This window comes from Giraffa tippelskirchi, chromosome 9, assembly GCF_054371585.1.
Source record: "Giraffa tippelskirchi isolate mGirTip1 chromosome 9, T2T-mGirTip1v1.2.pri, whole genome shotgun sequence".
Classification (NCBI taxonomy): domain Eukaryota; kingdom Metazoa; phylum Chordata; class Mammalia; order Artiodactyla; family Giraffidae; genus Giraffa; species Giraffa tippelskirchi.
The window spans coordinates 21385565-21398129 of record NC_137283.1 but is presented as its reverse complement, the minus strand read 5'-3'; the positions used below and the strand labels follow the sequence as shown (position 1 = coordinate 21398129).

Genomic DNA, 12565 nt, shown 5'->3' with positions numbered 1-12565 from the left:
ACAAGATCACTTTCTCTTGTGTGATCCTAAATAGGGTATAGAAAGAACAGCTTCGTCCTTCCAAATAACTGATTACTTGATAATGGGTCAAGGAAAAGTGTAATTCTCTAGTTAAATTCCAAGCATTTACAAAAATGGGTGTAATATCCTCAAAAACATGGCCAGAGACAATAAGAAAATACAGAGCCCCTTTACATCCACGTCTGTACATCCAAGTGGCTGCTACTTCAGCCAAAGGCCAAAGAAATGAGATTTTAAGCAGAAAAGGACTGACCCCAGTGGACCTGTCAGAACACATTATCCACCTAGGCACCTCTCCCCCCGCCGCCCGCCATGTAGCTGATTCAATCAATCCATTGAATGTGAGGAAAATCTACTGCAAAACAACTATTTTGGTTCTTGCTTGTTTGATATTGAGTTGTTCTTCACTGTACTAACTAAGAGAAACAACTGTTTTCAGAGGTCAGTCCTGGACAGTGCCAGCAAAGCCCCAGGATCCTGTCTGGGAAGGACCTTATCTTCACACCAGCTCTAGAGCCTCACTGTCAAACACCATGAGCCACACAAAGCTATTGAGCACTAAAATATGGCTGGTCCAAATGATATATTTGGTAAGTGTAAGCTATACATCAAATTTTAAAGACTCAGCATGAAAATAATGTGAGGTATCTCATTAATAATTTCTGTATTGATTACATATTAAAATGATAAGATTTTGAGCATATTGGCTTAACTAAAATATCTTATTGAATATATCGTTAAAATTATTTTTACTTGTTTCTTTGTACTTTTTAAAATGTGGCTACTAGAAAATGTCAAGTCACAAATGCAGCTTACGTCTGTGAATTGCATTATATTTTTATAGGACTATGCTGCTCTATAGGGTATAAAATGATGTTCAAAAAACTCTAAAAGGCATTTAGGTAAATTTAATAGGAGAAGGTATAATGTCATGTTTTAATACACCTGTATTCAGGTAATTTGGAAGTGGCTTACTTGCCCTCTAGTGTACTTTGAAAATAAAAGGATGCAAAACATTGTGTGTGCTTGCCTGGCTGTTTCAGCAGTTTGAGTTTTCATTGTCTCCAGCAGGTACTGTGTCTATTTAACTGATCTGCAGATATTCAACACTCCGCTCAATGGGACATGTGGGTGTTTAACTGTAACACTTGAGAACACTATGGCTCAGCTGTTAGAATGTGGTGCTGAGGAGTCTAAGGTGAAGAGTTCAGTCCCCATCCAGACACACTGAGCTCAGCTTCTGTGAACAACTGGAGGTACTCCCCACCTAAGCTTGCTTTCTTGCAAATGTTTACTCTTGGTGAAACGAGGACTAGAACAACAGTGGTACTGCATGCTCCATCATCACAAGCAAACTGGCATTTGACCCATTAAAAAATAATCATCATCACTACTATAAAAAGAGCCGTTTCTTCCTTAGGGGGCAGTGCAGTGCATCATTCTGTACCACTTTTTCATACAGAGGAAAGCATATTGTTTCCCTCCGTTAAAAAAGAGGGATTTAAAAACTACATAAGCTGTAAGTTTCAAAGGGGGGTTCTGGAAGGGGAAAACATGTACACCCATGGTGGATTCATGTCACTGTATGGCAAAACAAATACAATATTGTAAAGTTAAAAAACAGAAAATAAACTAAGTTCAAAAAAAAAAAACCCAAGCAAAGGCAAAAACTTATAAAACGTACTGTGTCCTTTTCCTCATTGGTTTCTGGGAAAATCATTCTTCAGGCACAAAAGGTCCCAAAGCTTTAAATCCTAGCCATCTTGTAGACTTAGAAGGCTGTAGTGGAAAGCAAATGCTTGTGTCCTGTAGTGCCATATCAGTTTTAAAACTTTACAATTAAACAACTCATTATATTAGATTTTGCCTGATTTTTGCCCCTCAAATTACCAAAAGGCAGAATCTAGCAGTGCTATGTAATAGAAAATGGGGTCCAGAGAGCCAGATCATAGGCCTGACTTTGCACTGATGGCTGTGTAGCCTGGAACAATTATTTCTCTCTCTGGTTCTGAGTATTCCCCATCTCATAAAAACAGGGTTTTGACTCACATCTACTCTTATCCTATTATTCCAAAGCATCTGATCATCTTCAAATGTCTACATGCGTGCATGCTAAGTTGCGCAGTTGTGTCCAACTCTTTGCAACCCCATGGACTGTAGCCTGCCAGGGTTCTCTGTCCATGGGATTTCCCAGGCAAGAATACTGGAGTGGGTTTCCATTTCCTTCTCTGGGGGGAACCTTCCCGACCCAGGGATCAAATCTACGTCTCCATTGCCTCCTGCATTGGTAGATGGATTCTTTACCACTGAGCCACCTGGGAAGCCCCCTTCAAGAGCCTAATCAGACATTATTAGCTTTTCTCAAATCCATTTTTTTCTGTTCCTTTTCAAGATCAATAGAGGTGACACCTCATGCATTTGGCTGACCTTCATATTGAACAGCTGTGCCAGGCAGCTTTGGAAAAGGCTCCTGTCTCCAGTGGCTTTTGCACCTGTGATCTGGCTGGCTTGAGCTCTCTCTTTTCTGTCTGCTCTGGCAGCAGGCTGGAAGTGACAGTGGTTGCCTCTGTTGTTCTCTGAGTTTCCTATCCCTAATGACTGAGCCAAGAAATATCTAAGGGCCTTGTCAACAACTCAGGCTGTCTCCCCTTCTCCTTGGCTCAAAATGTAGTCCTGGGAATTACTTTGGCTGGATCTAGCTAAAGATCTGCCTTCTGAAGTAAAAGTTGACCTTCTAGTAAACACTAAACAACAAGAAGGCTAGAATAAAGTGGTCTTATCGTAACCTGCCAACATTAACAGATCCATAGAATCTGGACAAAAGATGCCAAAAATGGCATATAAGGTAACATTCACAGAGCAGTTATTATAGACTAGATACTGTTAAGTAGTGTACATGTATTTCTAATGTAACCTTTATAACAGGTCTATGTAACTTAATAGATTGTGGTTGTTTAGTCACTAAGTTGTATCCAACTCTTTGTGACCCCATGGACTGTAGCCCACTAGGCTCCTCTGTCTGTGGGATTTTCCAGGCAAGAATACTGGAATGGGTTGCCATTTCCTTCTCCGGGACATCTTCCTGACTCAGGGATTGAACCTTGTATTGGCAGGCAGATACTTTACTACAGAGCCAACAAGGAAGCCCTAATATATTACTTACACCATTATTATTACTGCCATTTTACAAATAAGGAAACTGAGGTTTAGAGAGATAAAGTAACATTCCCATAGATGCATAGCTACTTAGTGACAGAGGCAGGATGTGAAGATAGCTGCTGCTGCTGCTAAGTCGCTTCAGTCGTGTCCGACTCTGTGCGACCCCATAGACGGCAGCCCACCAGGCTCCGCCGTCCCTGGGATTCTCCAGGCAAGAACACTGGAGTGGGTTGCCATTTCCTTCTCCAATGCATGAAAGTGAAAAGTGAAAGTGAAGTCGCTCAGTCGTGTCTGACTCTTCGCGACCCCATGGATTGCAGCCTACCAGGCTCCTCCGTCCATGGGATTTTCCAGGCAAGAGTAGTGAAGATAGCTAGATCTGTTTAATTATAGAGCTCAAAGAGATACATGCTTTACCATCAGGTTAGTTTCTTGGAGCTTATTTGATCCAACAAGTCAAGTTAGGGCTGCCTGACTCAATCATTTTTTCTGCTTGGAATGCCTAAACATTTTAAACAATTGTGCATTAGTTCAAGTCCATTGAGAAGCAGGCACCAAGGCAGACTAGATGTCACTATTTATTTCTAAGCTTCCTTCCACCTCTGTTTTTTAACCCTTTCTTTTCAGGAAAAAGGCTGGAGGAAGAGGCCCACCCAGGCCTCAGCAGGGATCAGGCTATTCACAAATTTCTACAGTTCAAATCTTCAGTACCAGTAGGCACAAGAGGATTTGAGTTTTCCAGGTATGTCCCTGAAAATCTCCTTAGAAAGGGCTAAGAGACTCAGGATATTTCTGCACTTATGCTCATCTACCTATTTTTATCCTCTAAATTCATTTGACGTCTGCTCTTCCTTCCAAAGGTAACTCAGATCACACAGGGCACCATGGAACATAAATCATTCTGAATAGAACTCTGTTTCTGGGCCACATCAGTGTATACTCAGGGGATCAACCTTTTAAAACTCCCTGCCAGTGTATACTTCAGTGCTCTACTCTTAAACTTACAACCTGACACAGGCAGCAATCTTCAGCATTTGTTCATTTTCCAAAAGCATCACATTTTGCACAGCTTTCCAGAGCTGCTTTTAGAATCTTATCTTGTAGGAGGGAGATTATAATGAGCAGAAGAGATCACAAGATATCATGTTTTTCATTAGCTCATCTAGGGAAACAGCTAAGGGGAAAGCATGATGCTTATTAATAAGCCCCCAGGCCCCAGATCTGATTGCTTTAGATCCGCCAAGTTAACCAAAACTTTACAGTGGTCTCCTTCACTGTATTTCTCACGTCTCTGAGGCTCTTCCTAACCTGAGGCTGATTTATCAGGTGGTGCCTGCCGAAAGTCTATGGCTCATGTGAAAAATGATTGAGGGCTGCTTAGACAATTTTCCCCAACCAGCTGCAATTTCACCACACTCCAAACCTACTAGACCTGGACTCTCATTTAGAGAAGCAGCTGGTGTACTGGAAGAAGTTTTACCTAATAACAGCTACTAAATACATGCCAATCATTTTATGTACATTATTTCCATCCTGCTGACAATCTAAGAAAGTAGGTATGATTATCCCCACTCTATAGTGAATTGAATTAAAGATTAGACGATTTACCCAAGGTCACACATTTAGTGCCTCATGGAGAAATGAAGTCTTTCGGATTCCATGTCATTCTAATATTGTTACCATCTCCAAATACAAGGCTGAAAACTTGATCCAAGTCCTACAGTTTTCAGCTGGGTAACCTTTGATAAATCATATTTAATTTTACTCTAGGTCTTCATTGGTTTAGTTGAAGAACAGAAATAATGCTATTGAGTCTTAGTTTAGGATACACTCCCAGGAGTCAAATTGACAGGGTTTAAAACCCAACTCCATCCTGACTATTTTGGTGACCCTGAAAAAGTCAGTCAGCTTTATTTCTAAAATGGGGATAAGTAGTACCTACTTCAAAGGATAGTGAGAAGATTAAATAAGGTAAAATGTGTAGAGTGTTTGACACTGGCATATGGTAAGCATTCATCATCATAATCATCATTATCATTACCATGATAATGATATGACATTTTCCTTCACAGAATGTTTTTGAGGTTTGAATGAGAAAACATGTAAAAATATGTTGTAAATGATAAAAGAGCTACACATATGTAAGGAAATAATATGTCAGTTAAGGCCCATGCTATGAGATTTATACTAAGGATTCAACTGGAATTGGGAGAAAGTTCTAGGCTCCTCACTTAAATCTCAGAGGAGTATAGCATCTTATCTACACCAGGTTAAACACTATCAAAGTACTTCAGCCTGCACTTATGAATTAAACAGAGCTACTGGGTAAAAATCTGAAAATTCTTCTTTTTAAAACAATTTTCACCTTTACCTGGCCTAGCGGGTATGTAGGCTTTATCATTAGGGCATCATCTGTATATAGGAGAGTAGCCCAGATTCCAAGATGCCTGGTATCAGATACCCCAGGCAAGGGAAAAATGTGGAAAGTGTTAAAGAGTAGAAAAGATACAGATATCTCCATCTGAGAAGAAAAGATTATAGTGGTCACAGAACAGAGTAGTTTTATGCCAGGCTTCCAAGGTTCAAATCTCAGCAAGTCTGTGTATCAGTTTCTCAGTTTCCTTGCCTAAAATGTCCAGCAATTAATAGTACTTGTAGGGTCACTAAGTGACAAAAGGCACTTCACAGAGATTAACATTAAATAAGTAATAGATAGGATCACAAAAGTATACCACTTATTTGCTGAGATTGTATCTTTTGTTTCTAAAAATGTTTTCCTCCAACCTCTGATGAAAGTTTTGATGGTGATAACGTTGCAATGGAAAAAGTCTAAAATCAGGAGAAAGCTGTGCAAAGAGCTACAAGATGTTTGTGCCCTATGTCAATAAGAATTGGCCACAAATATACATCTTTGATACAGACTTAAGAGTTCTTTTAGGCTTTTGGACCATCTATGGATAGTCAACAGAGAAGGCAATGGCAACCCACTCCAGTACTCTTGCCTGGAAAATCCCATGGACGGAGGAGCCTGGTAGGCTACAGTCCATGGGGTCGCTAGGAGTTGGACACCACTGAGGGACTTCACTTTCACGCATTGGAGAAGGAAATGGAAACCCACTCCAGTGTTCTTGCCTGGAGAATCCCAGGGACGGCGGAGCCTGGTGGGCTGCCATCTATGGGGTCGCACAGAGTCGGACACGACTGAAGCAACTTAGCAGCAGCAGCAGCATGGATAGTCAAGTTATTGAATGTAGGTCATTTTTTTTCTTTTAAGTTGTCCCAGGCCATAAGTACAGAAAAAGAATCTCTAGTCTTAGTAGCAGAACCCATTTTATAGCTTAACCTAGTTTAATTTCAAACTAGACAGATTTTGCTGGCAAAGTGCCAAGATTTGAATCCTGGTTTCATCACTTACTGCAGATTTTATCTTAGGCAAGTTATTTAATCTTGCTAAGTCTCCCTTTGCCATTTGTAAAATGGGTATAACGAAATCTACTTCATAAGGACACCAGGAGAATTCTGAAAGTTTAGTTGCTCAGTGGTGTCTGACTCTTTGTGAAGCCATGGACTATAGTCTACCAGACTCCTCTGTCCATAGAATTCTCCAGGCAAGAATACTAGAGTGGGTAGCCATTGCTTTCTCCAGGAAATCTTCCCAACCCAGGGATCAAATCCATGTGTCCCACATTGCAGGCAGATTCTTTACCATCTGAGCCACTAGTTTAACCTAGGCTTCAGCAGTATGTGAATCGAGAACTTCCAGATGTACAAGTTGGATTTAGAAAAGTCAGAGGAACCAGAGATTAAATTGCCAACATCTGTTGGATCATAAAGAAAGCCACAAGGGAATTTCAGAAAAAACACCTACTTCTGCTTCATTGATTACACTAAAGCCTTTAATCATGTGTATCACAACAAACTGTGGAAAATTCTTAAAGAGAAGGGAATACCAGACCACTTTACCTGACTCCTGAGAAACCTGTATGCAGGTCAAGAAGCAACAGTTATAACTAGACATGGAACAATGGACTGGTTTCCAATTGAGAAACGAGTATGTCAAGGCTATATACTGTCACCTTTCTTATTTAATTTATATGAAGAGTACATCATGCAAAATGCCAGGCTGGATAAAGCACAAGCTGGAATCAAGATTGCCAGGAGAAATATCAACAATCTCAGATATGCAGATGATACCACTTTAATGGCAGAAAACAAAGAGGAACTAAAGAGTCTCTTGATGAAGCTGAAAGAGGAGAGTGGAAAAGTTGGCTTAAAACTCAACATTCAAAAAACTAAGATCATGGCATTGGGTCCCATCACTTAATGGCAAACAGATGGGGAAAAAGTGGAAACAGTGACAGATTTTATTTCTTGGGTTCCAAAATCACTGTGGAGGGTGATTGTAGCCATGAAATTATAAAAAATTATAAGCCTTGCTCCTTGGAAAGAAAGCTATGACAAACCTAGACAGCATATTAAAAAGCTGAGACATCACTTTGCCAACAAAGATCTGTCCAGTCAAAGCTATGGTTTTTCCAGTGGTCATGTGCGGATGTGAGAGTTGGACTATAAAGAAGGCTGAGCACCGAAGATTGATGGTTTTGAACTGTGGTGTTGGAGAACTCTCTTGACAGTCTGTTGGAGAGCAAGGAGATCAAATCAGTCAATCCTAAAAGAATTCAACCCTGAATATTCCTTGGAAGGACTGGTGCTGAAGCTGAAATTCCAATACTTTGGCCACCTGAGGCAAAGAGCCAACTCATTGGAAAAGATGCTGATGCTGGGAAAGATTGAGGGCAGGAGAAGAAGGGGGCAACAGAGGATGAGATGGTTGGATGGCATCATTGACACAATGGACATAAGTTTGAGCAAACTCTGGGAAATAGTGAAGGACAAGGAAGCCTGGTGTGCTACAGCCCATGGTTTCACAAAGTGTAGAATTGACTTAGCAACTGAACAACAGAAGAATTCAGTGAGACAACAAATGTGTGGTGGACAGAATAATGCCCCTTCCCTTTAAAATAGAAGTCCACTTTTTTAATACCCAGAACCTGGGAATATGTTATGTTATGTGGCAAAAGGAATGTTGCAAAGGTAATTAAAGTTATAGACCTCGAACTACAGAAACTGTCTTAGACCTTCCTAGTGGGCTTAATCTAATCATATGGATCCCTAAAAGTGAAAGAGGAAAGCAGAAAAGTAAGTCAGAGATGAAATGCATGAAAATTCCAAAGTGTGAATGGGATTTAACTCACCATTGCTGGCTTTGAAGATGGAGGAAGGAGTCTGCAAGCCAAGGCATGCAAGCAGCCTCTATAAGTTGGGAACAGTCTAAGCTGATAACCAGCAAAGAAACAGGACTTCAGTCCCACCACAGTAAGAAACTGAATTCTGCCAAATACCTGAATGAGAAGAGAAGTAGAACCTTCAGAAAGAAACAAGTCTCCCCAACACCTTGACTTTAGCCCAGTGAACCACTTTAAGACTTCTCTGCCCAATAGACTGAAAAAGAAATTTTGTGGTGTTAAACTGCTAAGTTTGTGAAAATTTGTTAGGGCAGTAATGGAAAAGTGAAGTCGAATGTCAAGTACTTAAAATGAGCCTGATACAAAATAAATACCAATTAATATCTAGCTATTTAATGATGGTGAGGAAGAAGAGGAGGATGACAACAAAGAATTCAAGTTATACCTGGAATTATGAATATTAAACCTTGTTGATATCCACAAGATTAACCATTATTGAGGCCCTCTTATAGGCCTAACATTGTACTAAATGCTTTCTATATAGTGAATTATTTTATCTAATCCTCACAACTATTCTATGAAGTAGGCATGATTATTCCCATTTTACTGGAGCTCAGAAAAGAAAAATTCATCCATTTTATACTGAGTTATTTTGTAATGCAGAAGTTTTCAAGGACATAAGACATTTCTAAGCAGGAAGGTGGAAATTCCTAATGTCTCAAAAGATAGAAACACAGCACATTTGGTTGTTCCTTTAATGGACATGGATGCTTATGCAGCCCTTTCTTTCTATCAATGTCTATAGTAATGCAGTTAGAGCTCTTTGAAGACAAGTTAAACGTGGAGAGGTACACAGAAATAGAACTTGTTAACTGTAATCAAGGCGAATTGAAAGTGGTCAAACAGGAGATGGCAAGAGTCAAGGTTGACATTCTAGGAATCAGTGAACTAAAATGGACTGGAATGGGTGAAATTAACTCAGATGACGATTATATCTACTACTGTGTGCAAGAATCCCTTAGAAGAAATGGAGTAGCCATCATGGTCAACAAAAGAGTCTGAAATGCAGTACTTGGATGCAATCTCAAAAACGACAGAATGATCTCTGTTCGTTTCCAAGGCAAACCATTCAATATCATGGTAATCTAAGCGTATGCCCCAACCAGTAACGCTGAAGAAGCTGAAGTTGAATGGTTCTATGAAGACCTACAAGGCCTTTTAGAACTAACACCCAAAAAAGATGTCCTTTTCATTATAGGGGACTGGAATGCAAAAGTAGGAAGTCAAGAAACACCTGGAGTAACAGGCAAATTTGGCCTTGGAGTACAGAATGAAGCATGGCAAAGGCTAATACAGATTTGCCAAGAGAATGCAAAGGTCATAGCAAACACCCTCTTCCAACAACACAAGAGAAGACTCTACACGTGGACATCACCAGATGGTCAACACCAAAATCAGATTGATTATATTCTTTGCAGCCAAAGATGGAGAAGCTCTATACAGTGAGCAAAATCAAGACTGGGAGCTGACTGTGGCTCAGATCATGAACTCCTTATTGCCAAATTCAGACTTAAATTGAACAAAGTGGGGAAAACCACTAGACCATTCAGGTATGACCTAAGTCAAACCCTTTATGATTATACAGTGGAAGTGACAAATAGATTAAAGGGACTAGATCTGATAGACAGAGTGCCTGATGAACTATGGACGGAGGTTCATGACATTGTACAGGAGACAGGGATCAAGACCATCCCCAAGAAAAGAAATGCAAAAAAGCAAAATGGCTGTCTGAGGAGGCCTTACAAATAGCTGTGAAAAGAAGAGAAGTGAAAAGCAAAGGAGAAAAGGAAAGATATACCCATCTGAATGCGGAGTTCCAAAGAATAGCAAGGAGAGATAAGAAAGCCTTCCTCAGTGACCAATGCAAAGAAATAGAGGAAAACAACAGAATACCAAAGACTAGAGATGTCTTCAAGAAAATTAGAGATACCAAGAGAACTTTTCATGCAAAGATGGGCTCAATAAAAGACAGAAATGATACAGACCTAACAGAAGCAGAAGATATTAAGAAGAGGTGGCAAGAATACACAGAAGAACTGTACAAAAAAGATCTTCACCACCCAGATAATTACGATGGTGTGATCATTCACCTAGAGCCAGACATCCTGGAATGTGAAGTATAGTGGGCCTTAGGAAGCATCACTAAGAACAAAGCTAGTGGAGGTGATGGGATTTCAGTTGAGCTATTTCAAATCCTCAAAGATGATGCTGTGAAAGTGCTGCACTAAATATGCCAGCAAATTTGGAAAACTCAGCAGTGGCCACAGGACTGGAAAAGGTCAGTTTTCATTCCAATCCCAAAGAAAGGCAATGCCAAAGAATGCTCAAACTACTACACAATTGCACTCATCTCACACGATAGTAAATAATGCTGAACATTCCCCAAGTCAGGCTTCAGCAATACGTGAACCATGAACTTCCAGATGTTCAAGCTGGTTTTAGAAAAGGCAGAGGAACCACAGATCAAATTGCTAACATCTGTTGGATCATCGAAAAAGCAAGAGAGTTCCAGAAAAACATCTATTTCTGCTTTATTGACTATGCCAAAGCCACTGACTGTGTGGATCACAATAAACTGTGGAACATTCTGAAAGAGATGGGAATACCAGACCACCTGACCTGCCTCTTGAGAAACCTGTATGCAGGTCAGGAAGCAACAGTTAGAACTGGACATGGAACAACAGACTGGTTCCAAATAGGAAAAGGAGTCCGTCAAGGCTGTATATTGTCACCCTGCTTATTTAACTTATATGCAGAGTACATCATGAGAAACACTGGGCTGGAAGAAGCACAAGCTGGAATCAAGATTGCCGGGAGAAATATCAATAACCTCAGATATGCAGATGACACCACCCTTATGGCAGAAAGTGCAGAAGAACTAAAGGGCCTCTTGATGAAAGTGAAAGAGGAGAGTCGAAAGGTTGTATTAAAGCTCGACATTCAGAAAATGAAGATCATGCATCTGGTCCCATCACTTCATGGGAAATAGATGGGGAAACAGTGGAAGCAGTGGCTGACTTTACTTTTCTGGGCTTCAAAATCACTGCAGATGGTGATTGCAGCCATGAAATTAAAAGACGTTTACTCCTTGGAAGGAAAGTTATGACCAACCTAGACGGCATATTCAAAAGCAGAGACATTACTTTGTCTACAAAGGTCCATCTAGTCAAGGCTATGGTTTTTCCAGTGGTCATGTATGGATGTGAGAGTTGGATTATAAAGAAAGCTGAGCGCAGAAGAATTGATACTTTTGAACTGTGGTGTTGGAGAAGACTCTTGAGAGTTCCTTGGACTGCAAGGAGATTCAACCAATCCATCCTAAAGGAGATCAGTCCTGCGTGTTCACTGGAAGGACTGATGTTGAAGCTGAAGCTCCAATACTTTGGCCACCTTATGTGAAGAGCTGACTCATTTGAAAAGACCCTGATGCCGGGAAAGATCGAGGGCGAGAGGAGAAGGGGACGACAGAGGATGAGATGGTTGGATGGCATCACCGACTCAATGGACATGAGTTTGGGTAAATTCCATGTGTTGGTGATGGACGGGGAAGCCTGACATGCTGTGGCTCATGGGGTCGCAAAGAGTCAGACACAACTAAGCGACTGAACTGAACTGAATATTAATCATATAACATGACTTGTAGTATCATGTGAGATCTGTTAGAAAGGCCATCTATTTTAGGGTTTAAAGGAAAAGGATTGAGAGAAAAGTGCCCTGGGAATTATTCTTAACTCTATAATAAATCTTAAATTGGTAAAAGTTAGGATTAAAAGAAGTAATATATGTAAAACATGCAGCTGCATGCCTGGCACATAGTAAGTCAGCTAGTAATGCTTAGTGATTACAAGGGTGAGACAAAGTATCACATTTAAGAGAGAGTTTAGTCACTCACATACAGAGATGGAGTGTTTAGAACATAAAAAAAGCACTTTCATATGCAATATCCCATTTGGTTCTCCCCAAAGCTGTTTGTCATCTTACTATTCTGTGGCTTTGCCTGGGGCAAGAAGACTGCCCCTCCAGATGCTCAGGGAAAGAAATGCTCCCTGGACTATATATATATATATATATATATATAT

At 40.3% G+C, this 12565-nt stretch overlaps 1 long non-coding RNA gene across 1 annotated transcript in view; it reads right to left on the bottom strand.

Moving 5' to 3' along the window:
* The window catches only part of LOC145520793 (uncharacterized), a 536928-nt gene that overhangs the window by 310758 nt on the left and 213605 nt on the right, over window positions 1-12565 (bottom strand). The window lies entirely within an intron of this gene.